The sequence below is a fragment of the Ursus maritimus genome, unplaced genomic scaffold (assembly GCF_017311325.1).
Source record: "Ursus maritimus isolate PB19 unplaced genomic scaffold, ASM1731132v1 scaffold_11, whole genome shotgun sequence".
Taxonomy (NCBI): Eukaryota; Metazoa; Chordata; class Mammalia; order Carnivora; family Ursidae; genus Ursus; species Ursus maritimus.
Window position 1 is genome coordinate 28,593,013 of NW_024423453.1, and position 21,367 is coordinate 28,614,379.

Here is a 21,367-nt window from a genome sequence, read left to right on the forward strand (position 1 = left end):
CTTCCCCTCTTGAACCCATGTTAGTCATTCTCTGAAGATGGATTGGGTTCTAGCAACTTCTCTGAACACCTGGGAAGAGTAAGCCTTGGCTCCTTGCCATTGTTACAGATACATTTATCTTCTGTCTACCTAATTAATGAGTCCTTATGCAGAGATCCCAATGTGATATAAGGTGTTAAATGACTGTGGACCACCCTGTGTGAAATAATGTCTACAATAATCACCATGAGGCACAGCATGCAAGTAAAACAGAAAAAAAATTGTTTCACCAAAGAAGCTGTCATCTTAAATTAATATAATGTAAAATGGCAGAGCACAGATGTTTTGGTGTCTTTTTTATAATTAAACCCATGAACATAACACTGGGTCCTGGCGTTCATGTTGTGGCCGTGACTTCAACTCAATGGGGAGACAGTACTTGGATAGCATCTTCAGAATCAAAAGTACTTATCACTCTCTTTTTGTAACTATGAAGAACTGTTCAAGACTTGATTACGGATTCCTTTACTCCTGCTGCTAGAGACAGGTAGCTTCACTTATACCCCAGAACAGGCTTGGGTTTTTTGCTCCCTTTCTTAACCTATTCCCACTCCCATCACTTTGCTTTAAAACCATAGATAAGACAATGAGAAGAGAACTTGTATACTAGAAGGCAAGAGAAAAAAATGTTTAGAATGGGATCATTTGTCAATAGGTTAGTTATGTCTAGATTCCTCTTGGAACTAAAAAAACCTGCCCCACAGGGTCACATGTCAATTTTTATCTATTGGATCTTCTGTAAGGTTCACCCATATAAGCTTGACTTGAGACCATCATAAATATCTCCCAGTCTTATCTCCAGAATGGTAAACTACTACCTATTATCATGTATAAATGATTATATGTTCAATATTAGAGTTCTTGGTTTCTCCTTCCTTGTCATTGAATGCTACTATAACTCCAATTCCCCAGCAATGCTTTGACTTTAACCACTTTGTTTGGAAAGTACTGACCTTCACACCTTTCCAGGATACAACCAACAGAAGGTGAGAGATAGCCCCCTGCAGCCATGAATAGGCATCACTTAGATCTTCTATTGTGCGAGGACCTGTTGTAGGTCCTGTCGTAGGACCACAGCTACTAAGGTCTGAATCAATCACCAAGTTCACAGAGAGACCACACTTCCTATAGGCTGGTCTGCAACACCTGAGTCTGGCAAGGATACTGAGGCAGGCTCATATTTATGAGTTATAGGATACATTTCCATGGGGATGCCTGGGTGGCTCAGTCAGTTAATCATCTGCCTTCAGCTCAGGTCACGATCCCAGGGTCTTGGGACCAAGTCCCACATCAGGCTCCTTGCTCAGTGGGGAGCCTGCTTTGCCCTCTGCCTGCCACTCCCCCTCCTTGTGATCTCTCTCTCTCTCTCTGAAAAATAAATAAATAAAATCTTAAAAACAAAAACAAAAAAAAAAAAAAAAGAAAAAGAAAAGAAAAAATAATACATTTCCATGAAGGTAGAGGGCAGCAGGCAGTGTTGAGCCTTAATCTCTACAGGACATCAGTAAAACGTCAAAATTAAATATTGTGTTTCTCCTCACATTCTGTCAGGCAACTCAGGAATTAAATAGTTACTTTTCTTTGAATAATGTGAGAAATCAATTTTTCAAGAGAGGCATGCCTAATTCCCATTTAGAGTTTTATATATTTGTATATTCAGCACCTAATACCTTTCTAAGAAAAGATCAGTACCCAATAAGTGTCTTTTAACAAATGAATGTTCATTGAATTAACTGATAACAAATTTGTAATCATCCACTTTCAGTGAAAAACAGCATTATGTATATCAGATCAAATTTTATGTAGAAAATCAGGTGATCAGTGTTTCATTTTTAAAATAAATGTGTATTGAAAAAATAGATAAAAATAAATTTATAGAAGAAATAATAACATTAAATAAGCACATAAAAAGATTCTCAGAGGGTTTTTTTTTAAGATTTTTTATGTATTTATTTTGAAAGAGAGAGAGTGAGTAGGGGAAGGGACAGAGGGAGAGAGAATCTCAAGCAGACTCTGAGCTGAGCATGGAGCCTGACATGGGCTTGATCTCATGACCGTGAGATCATGACCTCAGCCAAAATCAAGAGTTGGACGCTTAACCGACTGAGCCACCCAGGCACCCCAAAAAGATCCTCAGTTTTAATAATAATATGGAAATATACATTAATTTATAAAAGATATATTTGAGATATTTCTTTCCTATCTGATTAGCAAAAATGAAACATGACCAATGCACAGTGGTTAGGAAGATGCGTAGAAGTAGACCACAGTATACATTTCTGAAGCCATACAGTCTTTTATGGGAGTAATTTGACCATACTAAAATTCCAAATATACTTTCCTTTAAATATACAGCAACTCAAAATAAAAATATACATGACTTAGATTGTCACTGCTATTAATGAAATATGTTCTATATTAGTCATAAAATAAAACACAATACAACCTGTTGAAAAACTAGGAAGATATTCATATACTGATAAAGAAAACATAACATGTTGTACATCAGTATATAAATATCTTCTTAATTTAAAAAATGGTTATTTACGTGTGTGTGCATATACATATATGTGCATATATTTAGCTTTGGTTTCTCAAAAGATTTTGGGAATCATTACTTACAGTATGATCTCATTTGGTCTTAAAATGATAATATATATACTTGTGTGCTAATAAAAAAGTCAGGAAAGATATGAATCTCATTATTAACAATGATGTACTTTAGGTAGAGAAGATTATTGGGGATTTTTATCTTGTCTGTTATAAGATTCTGTATCATTGGAATGTTTTGGTAATAAGCATGAGTCCCTTTTATAATGAGGGAAGTAAAACAATTATTTCTAAATTCATTAAAATTATGTGTTATACTTTTATAATTATAATATCATTCTCTATACATTTATACTTTCATAATTATATTTTCATAATTATACTTTTATAATTATGATTATACTTATATATCATTACACTTATGTTTGTAGCTTTTATTCCATTCTGTGAGCTAATTCTCTTATTTCTATTTTAATAATTTTTGGCTCTGTCATTGAGCAACAAATGCACTTGAATAATTTCAGCTCATAAAAAAATGGTGACTCACACAATCCAATCATGGCACACTTGGCTAATATATAGCCATATATTGATAATATAGTGTGTGTGTATGTGTGTATGCACATATGTATATGCATATGATTCAAATATTTTCAACTGTTTCGTATATAACAGGGGGCTTTCCATAGACACAAAAATATTCTAAAAATTGCTGCTGCATGCTTTTACATTCTTTTAAGTACTGCCTTGTCATGGTGAAATAAAAATTTACTACCATACTGCCTAGAGTTCACCCAGCCTATGAGCATAAAGTCAAGGGATCTATTGAAATAGTCATTCCCTAGGGTCAATTTCAATCTTTGCTTTCCTTTTAATGATTAAGACAAGTTCATTGCCATCTATGCTTCTAATTTACACAGGGGTAGCTCAGAAGACCTCAAGGGCCAATCATCCAATCTGAAGGCAGAGATAAATGATTTATTGTCTTTTCTTGAAGTTCTAAGGCAGAAACTCACGAACTGGGGGAGTTGGGAGTTGCTAAGCTATTAGGTCATTTCACAGAGAAAGTACTATATTCTTTTGCGTGTCTCCCTTTTCCCTCCACAAAAATGATGATTCATACATGACTGAAGGAATGTCATTTCAACACTATGGCTAGAATTTTGAAAATCTCAAACAGCTCGTATATTTTCAGTAGACTACTAATTCTTTTTTAAAATTTCTGGTGTGGGGGAGGAATGAGAAATTTGGCTTTTCCATTCATGAGTGTTCTTGAAAAGAACAACACTCTATTTACCATACCAGATGGAGGAGTAGCAGCACACTGAAGTTATTGGCAAAGAGGGAAGAGGAATATTGTAAACCATTCCAAAGTGGAGGCACATGGGGGTAATCCCTGGGGAATTAGCCAAGACCACGTTATAGAAGAAAGTGCAACCAGGATTATTTATAAGTTGTTTTTATTCAGTAGATAAAAAGAAAGGCAGATGTTCAAAGACAAAAAGAAATGTGTAAAAGTCAGATTCATATTATGAGGAACTATACAAACTGAAATGTGTCCTTTTAATAGTTATGAAACCTAGACAAAAAGTATATACATTTGAAAATACTTGTGTTGGAACTGAATTCACTATTGTCATACTCCTTACTAATGCAAAAATACATTGAATTCCTCTTCATAAAGAATACAACAGTTTATTGACAACATCACAAGGAAAGTGGCTTGTTATGTATTCTGGGATAAAGAAAATATGTGTCCTTAGTTTATCTTCAAACTGACCTCTTTTTAAAATGATAATATTTGTTTAAATCGCTGGCCAATAAGGTATTTCCAAATAATTCCAGATATTTCCAAATAATTCCAAATAATCATCTATACTCTATCATGAGAGACAATAATAAAACATAGCCACTAGTATCAGTTAATGTAGCTAAAAGTAACCTGAGAAAATAATAAGCATCAGAGCAGGAAAAAAGAAACTGGTAATGTCAAATTTTTCATTCTGGAATGAGCTATCTGAAGTTCAAAAAGCTAAGAAATTTGCCTGAGTTCATATAGCTAATAAATAATAGATCTGGAGCTTAAATCTATATCTGTTTGAGTCTAATGCCTATGTGCTTTATAACCGTGGCACTTTGCCTTTCCCATGGAACTGTTAAAATTTATTTTTTTCTGGAATGTTGCAAAAGTGCTTTCTACGCTGTAGGAGAGTGAAATTCCATTACCATTTATGTCCTGTCATATTTTGGACTTTTAAAATTAGTTTCTCTAATGGTACTTTAAAATATGTACTTATTTATCTTCTACTTTGCACCAAAATGGATTTAAATAAACTTAAAATATAAAAACAACCAAAATTAATATGACAAGTTCTGTCTTAAGTGACTTTATTCTTTTATTTCTTTGTAAAGTTTACCCTAGGTAATAAAGAACTTAGAATTTGTTTACAGACTACTGTATTCAATGACTGCTGGGCTCACTATGTATTAAATGAAGAATTTGCTAAATATAAACTAATCACCTGAAAACACTGATCATAATTAAATGTTACTGGAGTAAGTAGATAGGTTTCCCAGTCTACTTAAGAGATGTTGAACCTTCTACCCCTATTTTGCTCATATCCTTCATTTATTTTATGGAATCCTACTCTTACTCCATCATAGCAATTTCTTTGAGTTATCTTTTACACTTTATGTTTATCTGCTAATTTTTCTAATTTCTCTAATCATTGCAAGTAAATTTTTCTCTACGTCATGAACATAGCTATAACAGATGCTTTAAAATCTCTATGAATTCAAAAATCTTGTATTTTGACATTAATTTCCATTGAAGTTCAAATTTTGTATTGTCCCCTAGACATGGTGAATATTATGTTGTGAAAATTCTGTATTCTATTATATTCCCCTGAAGAGTGTTGATTTTTGTAGTTCTTTTAGCAGTCAATTAACTTGGTTGGAATCAAATTGCAAACTCTATCTTGGATGGCAGCTCAAATCTCAGTTCTGTGCTTTTGCTCTTGCCCCAGGTTGCTTGAAGTCTACCCCAAAATGTTTGGTTCGAGAGCCAGCCAGAAATGTGAGTGTACATTCTACACAGAATTTTGGGCCACCTATCTATTACTACATTTTTTTTTCTGGGATTTTTTTTCCCCTCATTTTCCAACAGTTGTGATTGCCTGACACCAGAAAGACTGTGGGCTTTCTATCAGAGAGTTAGCTATACTATATGGTAAGACTGGAAACCCTCAGACTAAAAACTGCAAAATTAAGAAATTCTCCCAATGCCTTCCCTCTATCCAAGTGTTGATTTCCCTCCTGAATCTCCTTGCTTTTTGTTACCATCCAGTTCCTGTGATATTTTTATTTGGATTTGGTTTTTTGCTTATCTAGGGACAAATTTCTATATTTTAACCTTACTTTATTTGTATCAGTTCTATGGTATGTTAACATAATTCTTGGATTGCAAGTAACAGAAATACAACTCAGTCTATCTTAAACAAAACAGAAGTAAATGGCTCCCAGTACTGAAATATTTAGGATTAATTTCCAGAATAGCTGGATTAAGATTCTCAAACAGTATCACCAGGAATTTTTGGGGTTTTAATATATGTTATATCTTGGCTCTGATTCTTCTTCATTGGCTTTCTTCTGAAAAGCCCCCTCCCATATAGTTTTCAAAACTCCTGACTTATACAATAAATTAAGGACCTCAGCAGAAAGACAAGGCCTGATACCCACTGGTTCCAGGTGAGTCTTGGAACCAACTTCTGTGTTTTTGGTTGATTGACCTCTTCCTAAACTAATCCTGGGGACTGTGATTGACCAAAGATAGTTCTTGTGTTTACCCCTGGAACTGGCTTTGAGTTCAATCCCATCTAAGCTACAGAGCCTGAGAATAGAGGTTCCCTAAAGGAAAATCAGATGATAATACTAAACAGAAGAGAGAACAGTAGATAGGAAAACAGCAGAATCTCTCTATGGGCACAGACAAGAAAAGAAAAACACGTCAAATTGAGAATAGGGAAATAACGGTAACAGATGGTGACAAAAGTAGGATCTCGTTCATTGTCAGCTTTCCCCTTAGTCCTCTTAGGAGCCAAGTCTGAAGCCTCCTCTTGAGCACATTTCCATTCTTTGACCCTTTTCATTAGAGTTCTGATCTCCCTTCCCTTTGCCAATAGAAACAGAGATTTAGCTCAGTTTCATTTTACCAGTATAATCAAACTATTTTTCCCTATGCTGCAGCACAACAGCTAGGGACATACATCCAACAGAAACTTTTCCTTTTCTAAAGATTCTGAATAGGCACAACACGTTTGTTGTCAACAGTGACCATGATACACTAAGAAAACACAACAAAGTCTCCATGTCAAAAAAAAAAATCAGCAATACAAACATTTTGTAAATAGGGATAGTTTAAAAAAGGACTAGTTCAGGGCGCCTGGTGGCTCAGTCGGTTGAATGTCCAACTCTTGGTTTCGGCTCAAGTCATGATCTCAGTCTCAGGGTCATGGGATAGAGCGCTGTGACAGGCTCTGTGCTCAGTGGGCATTCTGCTTGAAAGTCTCTCCCTCTGCCTCTGCCCCCACTCTCTCTACAATAAATAAATAAATCTTTTTTAAAAAGGACTAGTTCTTTTGGGTTACAAGATGATTTTTGCTCTTCATATGATTCCTACAGATATGTAAAGAGAACGAACAATTTTACTAGCATGAGGTAAAAACAAACTCTCTTTTATTTTAATGTGCACATTATAATGGCTTTCAGTCCCCAACTAGTCACCAGGGAGTCTGTTGCTTCACTCAGGTTGATCTTTCCTGGGTATTGTGCATTTGGAAGATATCTTTGCAGTATTCGTGAACTCCATCCAGTGAATTCAATTCTCAAACTATTATTGCTTCTTTTCTCTCTATTAATCATCTCTATGAGGAGAGATCCTTTAACTATTTTTGCTATTTTTTAAAGTGTTTTTTTTCTTTCATTTGGAGAAAGCTACCTCATATCCCCACACTGATCTCCAGAAGCCTGTTCAAACCCTCAGCCTTCTAATCTCCTTTTTACTTTTGTCGTAGTCTGTTACATAGAGAGGCCCATTGTAGCAAGCAGAGATGCTGGTTCTTATTTTTCTACTGTAATAGGCTGTCTGTTAAGCAGAACATTCCCTCTAGATTTTTATATTAGAAAAACTAGGTATATTTTTTCCACTGCCAGACGCTTCCTCTGTAAATAGAGGCAGAATCCGAAAGCAAGACTTGGGAACTGGAATCGGTTGTCTCATTCATATGCCTTCTCATAGCCATGCCTTCTGCTAGACATGCTTTCTGCTCTTCCATCAACACCATCACCCTGTAAGAACCGTTGGTGCCATACTCCACCGTATCAATTTGCCTTTACCATTTTCTCATAACATTGAGCAAAAAAAGGCGGCTTACATTGTGATTGGGCCAGACATGTAAGGCCCAAGTATAAATTCATTTTCAAAAGGTGGGCTACTTTAACCACTCACAAAAGAAATAAACTATAGCAGATGTTTGTTTTTCCACTTACCTGTGTATCATCATATGAGAATTAGCAGAACTCTGCCAAACGGCAGATATGGCATTTATGTATATGTGTGTGTGTTTCCAGTCATTCATACACTCATATAGATTGATATATGTTTATATAATATATATCATATCACTCTGTACTTAGTAACAGCATTTACAAAGTCTTGTATCAGCGATGTATTCATCTACCCTGGGAGTAGTGTTAATTGCTCTATTATACTAATGGTTTATATATATCCCAACCTTCAAATGAGCTTCATTTAAAGTTGGCAATGCTAGTTTACACCTGCAAAAAGGGGAGTATTTTTATCCTAGCTTGGGAGTAGAGGAGGCTGTTTCTCATCACTTGGCATATGCCTAAAGAATAATATTTTTGTTTGCTTTGATTATTATGCAAAGCCACAAGGCAGAGTTTGTATTAAAAGAAATTTGCTAAAGAACTTTAGGGAAATATCATGGCTCTCGCAAAGTAACCACATGTTGGACAGGTGTTTATTTAAAACATTTGTTTGAATACATATGAGGCAGAGTGAATAGGATTACAGATTTATCCTGCTTGTATATTCATCATTCCATTATTTAGATAGTATTTGCCAACCTGAAAAATACAATAATTTTTGCCTTTATCAAGCTATTTTATTTTATTTTGTTTTATCTATCTATCTATCTATCTATCTATCTATCTATCGTCTATTTATTTTACAGATGAGGCAATTTATTAACCCAGCATTCGTTCTAATGCTTCTTGTTGGCATTTGCAACCTGTCTGGCGATTCTGTCCAGATCTCTGTCCCTCAGATATCAGTTTGCCACCCCCATCTCGGTCCTTTTCTGCCATTTTCAGCCCCTCTAGGGCTTGGGGGACAGTGCAGGCCACAATCTTGGAGCCTCTGCTGAAATGGCTAGGCATGACCCTGTTTCTCTGCTGTCCCCCATAGATCGTGGTCGCGGAGCTGACCCCAGCGCCATCTCGGAGGTACAGGTGCAGAGCTGTGGAAACGGCTCCTTCGTAGAACTGGTTCTCATTGTAGGCCAGCTTGACAGTGTCCACCCCTTCCCAGACTTTGTGAGGAAGGCTGCCAGGGCTCTGATGAACTCCTGTGGTTCACGTCTTTTACAGTAACTCCAGGCATCTTGTGGCCTCTGCACTTCCAGCCAGGGAAAAGCCACGCTGTTTTATTAATGGAGACTATATTTTCTTGCTTTGTGTAACATGCATAGACAGCATTCAGCTATTTATAAGTAATCTCATTCTCACACTTAGTTTATTTGAATACCATAGATTAAATGGTTTAGAGATATGTAGGGCAAACTAATTCTAGCACTCAAAATGTGACAGTTTAAGTATTATCTAGTAGCAATCTCCACTGATCTAAGATAAAGCAGTATTAATGATGTGGAAGGCTTTGAACCATCCCATGACTTTCAGTGTGATATTTTTATTTCCCACCTCAACGCCAAGGTCATCTTCAAGCTCCTGATCAAAATGTAAGCTCCTTAAGGGCAGGGGCTTTGTCCGTCTTATTCATGTCTATACACAAAGTCTTTAGGATGCTACCTGGTTCAATACATACCTGTTTAATAAGTGAGTGAGTGTGTGAAAAAGAAAATCTAAATATTTATCAGAATTTCAAAGAGTATGTGTTTGCATGAATATGTGCATACACACGTGTGTTTGAAAGAGAGAGAGACAAAGAGAAACTGAGTGTTCACTGAGACTCCATTTTTAACATTAAAAACTATTCTGTCCTCAAAGGTTCTGTGAAATCTTTCTTTTTTTTTTTTTCATGAGAATTATTGAGTTCATAATTTGGAATGATAAATTCTGATTGTGTTTCTTTGTTGAATGGTTGTGTCTTCCCAGAGTTTTCATCAACACACTGTTTATTGAACATCTGCTGTGTGCCCACAGGGACTCTGCGAGGGACCAGGGATATAAGGTAGAAAAGCTTATAAGTTTATCTCATTATTTTCATAGTATGATAAATAAATGTTGTCTTTAACTGCTTCAGCAAGTAGTAATATTTTTAAGGCATTTCCTAAGGAGTTAAAAAAAAAAAAGCCACTAGAGTGAAAAGCACTGCTATTAGATTCAGTTAGATCTTTTCCATTACAGTCGTTTAGTTTTCTTTTTCAGGTCTCTTAACAATTAACAAGATAATAGGTGAGACAGAAGAAATGTTGACCTCTGGATCTCATCCCCACACTTTGTCTTATTAATGCTTTCATCAGTCATTCAGCATGACTGTTGAGATAAATCTAGATACAGAAAAAGTGCCTCCTTTCTGTGTATAAACCCAATCGATGCAATGAATAAAATGGGTGTACTTAGGAAAAGAAACCAAGTTATACTTACCTTTTTTTGTGTGTGAAGATAACTGCAAGATAGCAGAAGTTGCTAAAAACCAATGTAGATTTGTTTCTTCAATCAAGTTGCCCGGATAAGTAATGATTCACACTCAGAAGAACTTCTGTGCTATGCTGGTCTGAATGGAGAAAATAGATGCACAGATCATAAATTAATGCCTGGAAACAGACCATGAACTTTTGCCAGCAACAGCTAATTTGCAACAATGGGGGCTTGGTGAAAATGACAGTTTCAGTCCGCATGGGAAGGCAAGCAGAGCCATTTGAGAGGATGGAGAGCATTGTGCCTGCCAATTGATGTTGGCAGGGGATTGTCAACCCACTGAGTACCAGGACTCATCAGCATATTTAATGTTATGAACATAGACATTGTCTTTAAAAACATAAGCCATGAGAGGGCAATGTGGGCTGCAGACTGCAGAGAATAGCATTTCAGGCAGGTGGATGGCACAGATACTTATTAAAGTTGTGGCAAATGGGAAATAGAAATAGAAAGGAGCCAGATACAAGGAGAAAGAGGTGAAAGGCCCAAAGTAAAAACTAGAAGTAACAAATATTCAATGCAAAAAAAGAGGAAAGGACAAATAATAGAAAATACAGAAAAGCGCAAAGGGAATAAAATTTATTCTACCACCATCACCACAAATAGTACTATTAATACTCTGTTGTAAGATTCTTTTAGCATTTTTAGTTCAAGAATTTAAAATAACTTAAAAAAGAGGTATTAAGAGTTATGTTGGACAAATCTATTATAATGAAGATAATATTAACTTTTTTTCCCCACATGTCTTGTATTATATGCTAATCTATAAATTAAAATAATTACAGACTACTGAAACTACGAAAAATGTTATGGGAACCATCTACTAATTTATAATCTTACCTACATAACAGGAAATGTATTTTGAGAATATGGCGTATTCTCATGTGTATATGTTGATAGAAATTAATGAGACTATAAACTAGTTATAATTACATTACATTAAATTCTTCTGTTTCGGGGCACCTGGGTGGCTCAGTCATTAAGCATCTGCCTCCGGCTCAGGGCGTGATCCCAGGTTCCTGGGATCGAGTCCCACATCAGGCTCCCTGCTCTTCTGGGAAGGCTGCTTCTTCCTCTCCCACTCCCCCTGCTTGTGTTCCCTCTCTCGCTGGCTGTCTCTCTCTCTGTCAAATAAATAAATAAAAATCTTTAAAAAAAATAAAAAATAAATAAATTCCTGTTTCAAAGTACTTCTGAACAGGTGTTCTATGTCACAAGACAGTCTTTTAGTTGTTCAGTAAATAATCTCACAAACATTTACATATGTCATACTTTTTGTTCAGTATTGAAAATACAAGTAATAATATATAATCAGGCGTACGGGGATAAAACCTTAAAGTAATAACTGGTGAGTTTTCATACTTTGGGTTCTTGGAATTCCTTTACTTATGTTGATCTTATCTCTCAGCCTAAGCATTGAAATCACAGTTTTTTCTAGAAAAACTGTACTTGTGGAACCAATGACCCCCAACCGCACCACAAACCTTCCGTTCTCAAAGCCAGAATAAGTGAAGCTACTCTCTCTAAGGAGAGATGAAAAGAGGTTAGAGAAAAAGTAAAAGGAGTGGAGTCTGGGGGCTCGGCAGAAGTAGAACGAGGTTCTGCAGTGCGGCCAGGTACCTGATTGGATGCTGAAAGCGGATGCGAGTGGGAGCTGATCTTTCCACATCTCTGCATCCCAGAATGTCACGGGGCAAAAAGAAAACACAAATTTTCAAGTAGATCCAAGAAAGCTTCAGGCTTTGGTTAAGAGAAAGAAGCTGTTGAGAGGCTCAAGGATATGAAGAGGGTGAACTATAGCAGCAGCAAATACAAATAGCAAATGGAACAAGTGTCCTTACATCTTCAGAACTACAGACTCCATGGACCCTGGCAGGAGAGAGGATGGCCTCAGGTCTGCTCACCCTGCACCAAAACTGATTGCATAATAGTAGATTAGGGGTTTTTTGGTCATCCAGTAGAATAGGCCTTGACATTTTTTAAAAATCCAATTACAAAGTAGAAAAAATAACTACATTTGCACCCTTCAAGCTCAACAAACGTGCATACTTACTTCTAGGGTTTTTAGAGCTGATGCTTAAACAATTAACCTCATAGTAACTATATTGTAGATATTATTGGCCCCTGCTTTGTAATCATTCATCATTAAAAATGTATTAGGGCTACTAGGTGCCTAAATCTGCACTAGGTTCTAGGTATTCCCTGTAATAACAGATTCTTGTGCCTGCTGGGCCCAAATTAACACTAATCATTTTCATGGCAACAAAGTTCCAGATGGTGGAACCTGACAACTACTTACATTTCAGCAGCCTTGGATACCTCACACTCATGGTGCAATCTGGAAATATGGGGAAGTTACTTTATTTATGGAGTGAACTTTGACCAGTGGGGCTTGGGAGCTAGTAGATAAAAGTTCCACATGGAGTAAACAATTCTGAAAAAACATAGTTTGTAGCTTTTTAGAATCTCTTGGCGTTTACTGAATCTCAATTGTCTACAGCAGTGACCAACTCTACAATGAACCTTCTTCTTTACGTCATTCTCCCCAGTTCTTCAGTCTACTCCTTCCCAAATAAAATATCCAGACACAAGTGTGGTGTATGATGATGTTTGTGTATGTGTTGAAACGAGAGAGCTATAGCACTAATTTAACAACCCACATATAATTCATGATCTCAGGAGCCTCATGGCTTGTGAAAAAGATTTTTTAACTGGATATTGGAGAAGTTTAGACACTTTTTTAAAATTTAAATTCAATCGACCAAGGTATAGTACATCGTTTGTTTTTGATATAATGTTCAATGATTTATTAGTTGAGTGTATCACCCAGTGCTCATCATAGAAACTTTTTTTGAGGCTAAATAACTATTGAGAGTTGCAGCCGGAATAGGAACCAGGACTGCACGTTCTCAAAATATGTTCTTTCCAATATAAAATGGAAACAGGTAATCTATGATGCTATTGCCTATGTTACAGTGTATTTTGTTTTTGTTTTTCTTAAAGATTTTTTATTTATATATTTGGGAGAGAGAGAGTGCACAAGCGGGTGGACAGAGCAGAGAGGGAGGGAGAGGGAGTAGGGGAAAGAATCTCAAGAAAACTTCATGCTGAGTTCAGAGTGTTCACAGGACCCTGAGATCATGACCTGAGTGGAAACAAAGAGTTGGAAGCTTAACCTACTGAGCCACTCAGGTGCTCCTGGTGCAGTTCTGTTAGAATTTTCCTCATTAAGTATATTTTCTTCAAAATCAGAAGTGAAATGGAGGGGATATAATAGCAAATGATTTAGGTTGAGATGTTTGGAAGCGGGTTTGAAGAAAGGAAGTTTGGGTCAAGAGCCAAGATAATAGAGTCTGGGAAAATAAGAACAAAAATAAATTCTGCTCAATTTGCAGAGAGATGAAGTCATGAAGAAAGACATTCAAAGAATTCACATAAACAATTTGGACTTTCAAATCCAAATAACAATTTCTTTCCATATAAATATTAAAAATAAAGACATAAGATAAAAATGTACTTGAAACTACAAAATTAATTAGTCTGAAGATCTCTGCTAAAACTTTGGGGGTGTGGCTATGTATTCTATTGCTTCTGCCAACTATTTGTGGACAACTTATTAGGGACTCTAAAGAAAGAATATTTTTCAAAATTAATATATCTGATCTTTAGTTCTACATAATTGAATTTCAATGTAATTAATATCACATGATGATATTCTAACATGTTGGCACTATTCATGATGTCATTTTCTTCCAAAGATCCATTTTTTATCATTATTGAAGTATAGTTGACATACAGTATTACATTAGTTTCAGGTATACAATACAGAGATTTGAAATTTTGATACCTTACTTAATGCTCACCATGGTAAGTGTAGTCACCACCTGTCACCATACAATGTTACTACAGTATTATTGAATATATGCCCTGTGCTGTACTTTTCATCCCTGTGACTTAATTTTATAACTGAAAGTTTGTACTTCTTAATCCCCTTCACCTATTTTGCCCATCCCTTGGTCCCTTCCCTTCTGGCATCTACCAGTTTGTTCTTTATATCTGAGTCTGTTTCTGTTTTGTTCATTCCTTTGTTTGCTTTTTAGATTCCACTTATAAGTGGAATCATGTGGTCTTTTTCTTTCTATATCTGACTTATTTCATTCAGCATAATACACTCTCAGTCCATCCATGTTGTTGCAGATGGTGAGATCTCATTCTTTTTATATGACTAATACTCCATTATATATATATCCTACATCTTCTTTATCCATTCATCCATCAATGGACACTTAGGTTGTTTCCATCTTTTGGCTATTGTAAACAATGCTGCAATAAACATAGGGATGCATATATCTTTTCAAATTAATGTTTTTGTTTTCTTTGGGTAAATACCCAATAGTGGAATGCCTGGATCATATTGTATTCCTATTTTTAATTTTTTGTGGAAACTTCATACTGTTTTCCACAGTGATTGCACCAATTTACATTCCCACCAATAGAGCACAAGTGTTTCCTTTTCTCCACATCCTCGCCAATGCTTGTTATTTCTTGTTTTTTTTGATACTGGCCATTTTGATAGGTGTGAGGTGGTATCTCATTGTGACTTTGATTTGCATTTCCCTGATGATTAGTGATGTTGAGCATCTTTTTGTGTGTCTGTTGGCCATCTGTATGTCTTCTTTGACAAACTATCTTTTCAGGTCCTCTACCCATGTTTTTATTGGATTTTGTTTGTTCTGGTATTGAGTTGTATAACTTCTTTATATATTCTGGATATTACCTCCTTGTTGAATATATGATTTGCAAAAATTGTCTCCCATTCAATAGATTGTCTTTTTGTTTTGTTGATGGTTTCCTTTGTTGTGCAAAAGCTTTTTATTTTGGAGTAGTCCAAATAGTTTATTTTTGCTTTTGATTTCTTTTTCCAAGGAAACATATCTATAAATACATTGTTAAAGTCAATGTCTAAGAGTTTACTGCCTATATTTTCTTTTAGGAGTTTTATGTTTTCAGGTCTCACATTTAGATCTTTAATCCATTTTGAGTTTATTTTTGTGTATGGTGTAAGAAAGAAGTCTGGTTTCATTCTTTTTTTTAAAAAAGACTCTTTCTTTCTTTCTTTCTTTCTTTCTTTCTTTCTTTCTTTCTTTCCTTCCTTCCTTCCTTCCTTCCTTCCTTCCTTCCTTCCTTCCTTTAGAAGAAGAAGTGGGAGAAGGGCAGAGGGAGAGAGAATCTCAAGCAGACTCGAAGCTGAGTGCAGAGCCCAATTCAGGATTCAATCTCATGACCCTGAGATCATGACCTGAGCTGGAATCGAGAATTGAATGCTTAGCCTACTGAGCAACACAGGCACTTCCAGTTTCATTCTTTTACATTTAGTTGTCTAGTTTTTTCAACACCATTTATTCAAAATAGTGGTTTTTTTCCCATTGTAGATTCTTCCCTCCTTCATCATAGATTAATTGACCATAAAAGCATGGATGGATGGATGGATGGATGGATGGATGGATGGATGGATTTATTTAGGTGCTCTTCATCCTGTTCTATTGATCTATGTGTCTATATTTGTGCTAGTTCCATACTGTTTTAATTACTATGGCTTTGCATTATACCTTGAAATCTAGGATTGTGTTACCTCTAGCTTTGTTCTTTTTCCTCAAAATTGCTTTGGCTATTCGGTGTCCCTTGTGGTTCCAGATAGACTTTAGTATTATTTGTTCTAGTTCTGTGAAAAGTGCTATTAGTATTTTCACAGGGATTGCATTGAATCTGTAGACAGCTTTGGGTAGTATGGACATTTTAACGATATTTATTCTTAGAATCCATAAGAATGGGATATCTTTCCATTTGTTTGTGTCTTCAATTTCTTTTATCAATGTTCTGTGGTTTTCAGAATATAGGTCTTTTACCTTTTTGGTTAAATTCATTCCTAGATATTTTATTCTTCTTGGTGCAATTATAAATGGGAGTTTTTTCTTAATTTTCCTATTACTTCATTATTAGATATATCAAGATTCAACAGATTTCTGTATATTAATTTTGTATCCTGTAAGTTTACTAAATTCATTTATTACTTCTAATAGTTTGTGTGTGTATGTGTGTGTGGAGTCTTTAGGGTTTTCTATGTATATTGTCATGTTATCTGCAAATCGTGAAAGTTTTACTTCTTTCTTACAAATTTGAATATCTTTTTTTCTTGTCTGATTGCTGTGGCAGGACTTCCAGTACTATGTTGAATAACGTGGTGAAAGAGGACATCCTTGTCTTGTTCCTGATCTTAGAGAAAAAGCTTTCAGTTTTTTACCATTGAGTATGATGTTAACTTTGAGTTTTTCAGGTACAGCCTTTATTATGTTGAGGTATGTTCCCTCTAAACCCACCTTGTTGAGAGTTTTATCATGAACAAATTTATTTTGTCAAATGGTTTTAATGCATCTATTGGGATGATCATATGTTTTTATACTTCCTCTTGTAAATGTGGTGTTTACATTCATTTGCTAATAATAAATTGCCTTGTATCACTGGAATAAATCCTACTTGATTGTGGTCAATGATCCTTTTAATGTAGTATTGAATGTGGTTTGCTAATATTTTGCTGAGAACTTTTGCATCCATGTTAATCAAGCATATTGGCTTGTAGCTTTCTTTTTTGTAGTCTCTTTTACTGATTTTATCAGAGTAATGCATGCCTCATAGAATGAATTAGAAGTTTTCCTTCTTTTATCTTCTGGGTTTTTTTTTTAATAGTTTGAGAATAATGGGTATTAAATCTTCTTTAAATGTTTGATAGAATTTACCTGTGAATCCATCTGGTCCTGGACTTTTGTTTGTTGGGAGATTTTTGAATACCAATTCAATTTTACTACTAGTAATTAGTCTGTCCAAATCTTCTATTTATTTCCAGTTCAGTTTTGGAGGAATGTATGTTTCTAGGAATTTATCCATTTTTTCTAAGTTGTTCAATTTGTTATAATTTTTCATATAAATTTTCATAGTAGTCTTTTATAATCCCTTGTATTTCTGTGGTGTCAGCTATTATTTTTCCTCTTTCATTTCTGATTTTACCTATTTGAATCCTCTCTCTCACACTGTCTTTTTTGTGTGTGTGTGTGATAAGTTTGGCTAAAGGTTCAAAGAATCAGCTCTTGGTTTCATTGATATTTTGTATTATTTTTCTTTTTAGTTTCTATTGCATTTATTTATACTCTCATCTTTATTATATCCTTCCATGTACTAATCTTGGGTTTTGCTTTTTTTTTTTTTTAATTCTTTTAGGCATAAGGTCAGATTATTTGAGATTTTTCTTATTTCTTGAAGTGGTGTGTATTGCTATAAACTTCCCTCTTAAAACTGCTTTTGCTACATTCTGAAGATTTTGGACCATTTCGTTTCCATTTTCATTTGTCCCTGGGTATTTTTTGGTTTCCTCTTTGATTTCTTCATTGACCCATTGGTTGTTCAGTGGTATGTTGTTTAACCTCTATGTGTTTGTGGTTTTTTTAAGTTAGTGATTGTGATTGATTTCTAGTTTCATAACATTGTGATCAGAAAAGATGCTTGGTATGATTTTAATCTTCTTTAATTTATGAGACTTGTTTTGTGGCCTATCATGTGATCTGTCCTGGAGAATGTTTCATGTGTACTTGAAAAGAATATATATTCTGCTGTTTTTGGATGGAATGTTCTGTATATATTTGGTAAGCCCATCTGGTCTCATGTGTCATTCAAAGCCACTTTTTTCTTATTGATTTTCTCTCTGGATGATCTATCCATGGATGACAGTGGGATGTTAAAGGCCTCTACTATTATTGTATTGCTGTCAGTTTCTCCCTTTATATCTACTAATATTTGCTTTATGTATTTAGGTGTTCAGTGTTGGGTGCATAAATATTTGTAATTGTTATATCCTCTTGTTGGATTGATTTCTATATTATTATATAGTGCTGTTCTTTGTTTCTTACTGTAGTCTTTGCTTTAAGGCCTATTTTGTCTGATATGTGTATTGCTAAACCAGCATTTTTTTTTTCACTGTCATATGCATGGAATATGTTCTTCCCTTTACTTTCAACTGTATATGTCTTTGGGTCTGAAATGAGTCTCTTGTAGGCAACATATAGATGGTTCTCATTTTTTAATCTATTCGGTAACCCTATGTCTTTTGACTGGAGTATGTAGTCCATTTACATTTAAAGTAATTATTGATAGTCATGTACTCCTTGCATTTTGTTAGTTGTTTTCTTGTTATTTTTGTAGTTCTCCTCTGTTCCTTTCTTCACTTGCTCTCTTTCCTTATGTTTTAATGGCTTTCTTTAGTGTCACATGCAGATTCCTTTCTCTTTATTTTTCGTGCACCTACTATAGGTTTTCGAGTTATGATCTGGGGTTTATATATAATATTCTATGTGTATAACAGTTGTTAAGTTGATGGTCACTTAAGTTCAAACGTGTTCTAAAAGCACTAAATTTGTACTCCTCTCTCCACATTTATGTATATGACATCATATTTTACATCTTTTCATTTTGTGTATGCTTTGACTAATTTTTGTAGATATAATTTATTTTAACCTCCAAACTGGCTTTATAAGTGATTTATCTACTATCTTTACTATATGTTTGTTTTCACTTGTAAAATTTTTCCTTTCATAATTTTCTTGCTTCTATTTATTGCCTTTTCTCTCCTCTTAAAGAATTTCCTTTAACATTTCTTTCAAGGCTGGTTTAGTGGTGGTGAATTCCTTTAACATTTTTTTATCTAGGAAAGTCTTTATCACTCCTTCAATTCTGAATGATAACCTTGTCAGGTAGCATATTCTTGGTTGTAGATTTTTCCTTTTCAGCACTTTGAATTTATCATCCTCTTTCTTCTGGCCCACAAAGTTTCTGCTGAGAAATCAGCTGATAGCCTTGTGGGGCTTCCCTTGAATGTAACTTTTTGTGTTTCCCTTGCTGCTCTTAATGTTTTCTCCTTATATTTAATTTTTGCCGTTTCAATATGTCTTGGTGTAGGTCTCCTTGAGGTCATTTTTGTTTGGGCCACTCTCTGATTCCTGGACCTGGATATCTGTTCTCTTCTCCAGATTAAGAGATTTTTTAGCTATTATTTCTTCAAATAAGTTTTTTTGCCCCCTTCTCTCTCTCTTCTCCTTCTGGGATCTATATAATATAATATAATATAATATAATATAATATAATATAATATAATATAATATAATATAATAAATGGTATTAATGATGTCTGTCCTCTCCCCAGGGCAGGAATCACTTTGCAAGGGTACTGAGACAGGTTGTGTAAGGCTGGACCATAAGGTAATGCTGAGGTGGAGCACATGGTGCTAGCAAGATCAATGCAGAGAGTTCAAACTGATTTCTGCAAGCTTCCAGCTGTCTAGTCTGAAGGAGAGCAAGGAAAATGGCACCCATGAACCCTTTTGTTCCTAGAGAAATCTACAGATTCTTGCCCTACCAACATACATACTAAAATTTAGTTAATCTTCTTTATGTATATCCCAGACTCTCTTCATACTTCTGCTTCCGTGCTACGTATTGGCCAACTTGTTTGCTGTACTAGCTCTTTAAGAGTGGAGACTTGGTTTCCTATAGCCATCTGGCTCTCCCAGAGTTAAGCCCCACTGATTTTCAAAGCCAGATGTTATGGAGACTAATCTTCCCGGTGCAGACCCCCAGGTTGAGGATGCACAGTGTGGGATATGATCCCCTTGTTCCTCCACACTTGTGATGTCTTTCCTGTCTGTGGTTAGTCATGCCAGGGGTTTTGGATTCCTGCTGCATCTCCACCCCTCCTACCCTTTTCAATGTGGCCTTTTCTGTATGAGTAGCTGTGGGTAGTTTGTTCTTCCTGTCTTCAGGTTGTTTTCAGAGTTAGTTGCAATACATGTAGTTGTTGCCTCTGCGTGTCTGTGGAACAAGGTGGGCTCAGGATTCTCCTACTTCACCATCTTCCTTGCCCATGGGTTCATTTTAAACAGCATTATCATATTTATAGAAAAATATACAAGCATCAGTAATATTTCATTGCAAGGAATTTGAAAGTTCATACACAGTGTATTAGAGTCTTCTTATATGCCTTGAGATCACAATTAAAAGTCTGGTGGATATCATGAAGCAGTAGCTGGATGAATTCAAGTGCTCCTACCTGGTTTTAACCAGAGCAGTCTGCCTTTAACATGTTGCACTGGAACACAGAAACTCATTTTAATAAAATAATTAAAAAATAGAAAATGAAGTGATTGAAGTGATGACACTAACTGAAAGAAACATGTCATTTAAATTTAAAATAATTAAGACAAAATTACAAATCAAGACGTGTGAAAAAATTTTAAGTCCTTGGCTTGATTTGCAAAGTAACTAGACTTAAAGAGACTGGTTTGCAATTGGTACTGAAAGAATATACACAATTAAATAACAAACATGACATTCTAGAAATATATGGTTGAGCATTCTATATACAAGAGAAGTTAAAGTGAGGAATGTTTCATAGTTTTAATCACTAGGATTTTAACAAATTCCATCCACACTTATTGAGCAGCTTCTCTGTGTCGAGCACTTTCTGAAAAAAATAGGGCTAGACTAGTGAACAAAATGTCTTCTTGGAACATTATAGTGGAGAAAAGGAGACAACCGTAGGAAAGACAATAAGTAAATTATATGCTAGGTTGTTATCAGTTTCTTATGGCTACTGTAACAATTTACTACAAATTTGGTGGCTTGAAACAATGTGGATTTATTCTCTTATAGTTCTGGAGAACAGATGTCTGAAGGGATAAAGACAAGGTGTCAACAGAACGCTAGGGGAGAATCTGTT

General features: G+C 35.3%; 1 pseudogene; it reads right to left on the minus strand.

The window, feature by feature from the left end:
• Positions 1-8,873: 8,873 nt before the first annotated feature.
• Positions 8,874-9,271, minus strand: LOC103657955 (annotated as a pseudogene).
• Between the last annotated feature and the right edge of the window lie 12,096 nt (positions 9,272-21,367).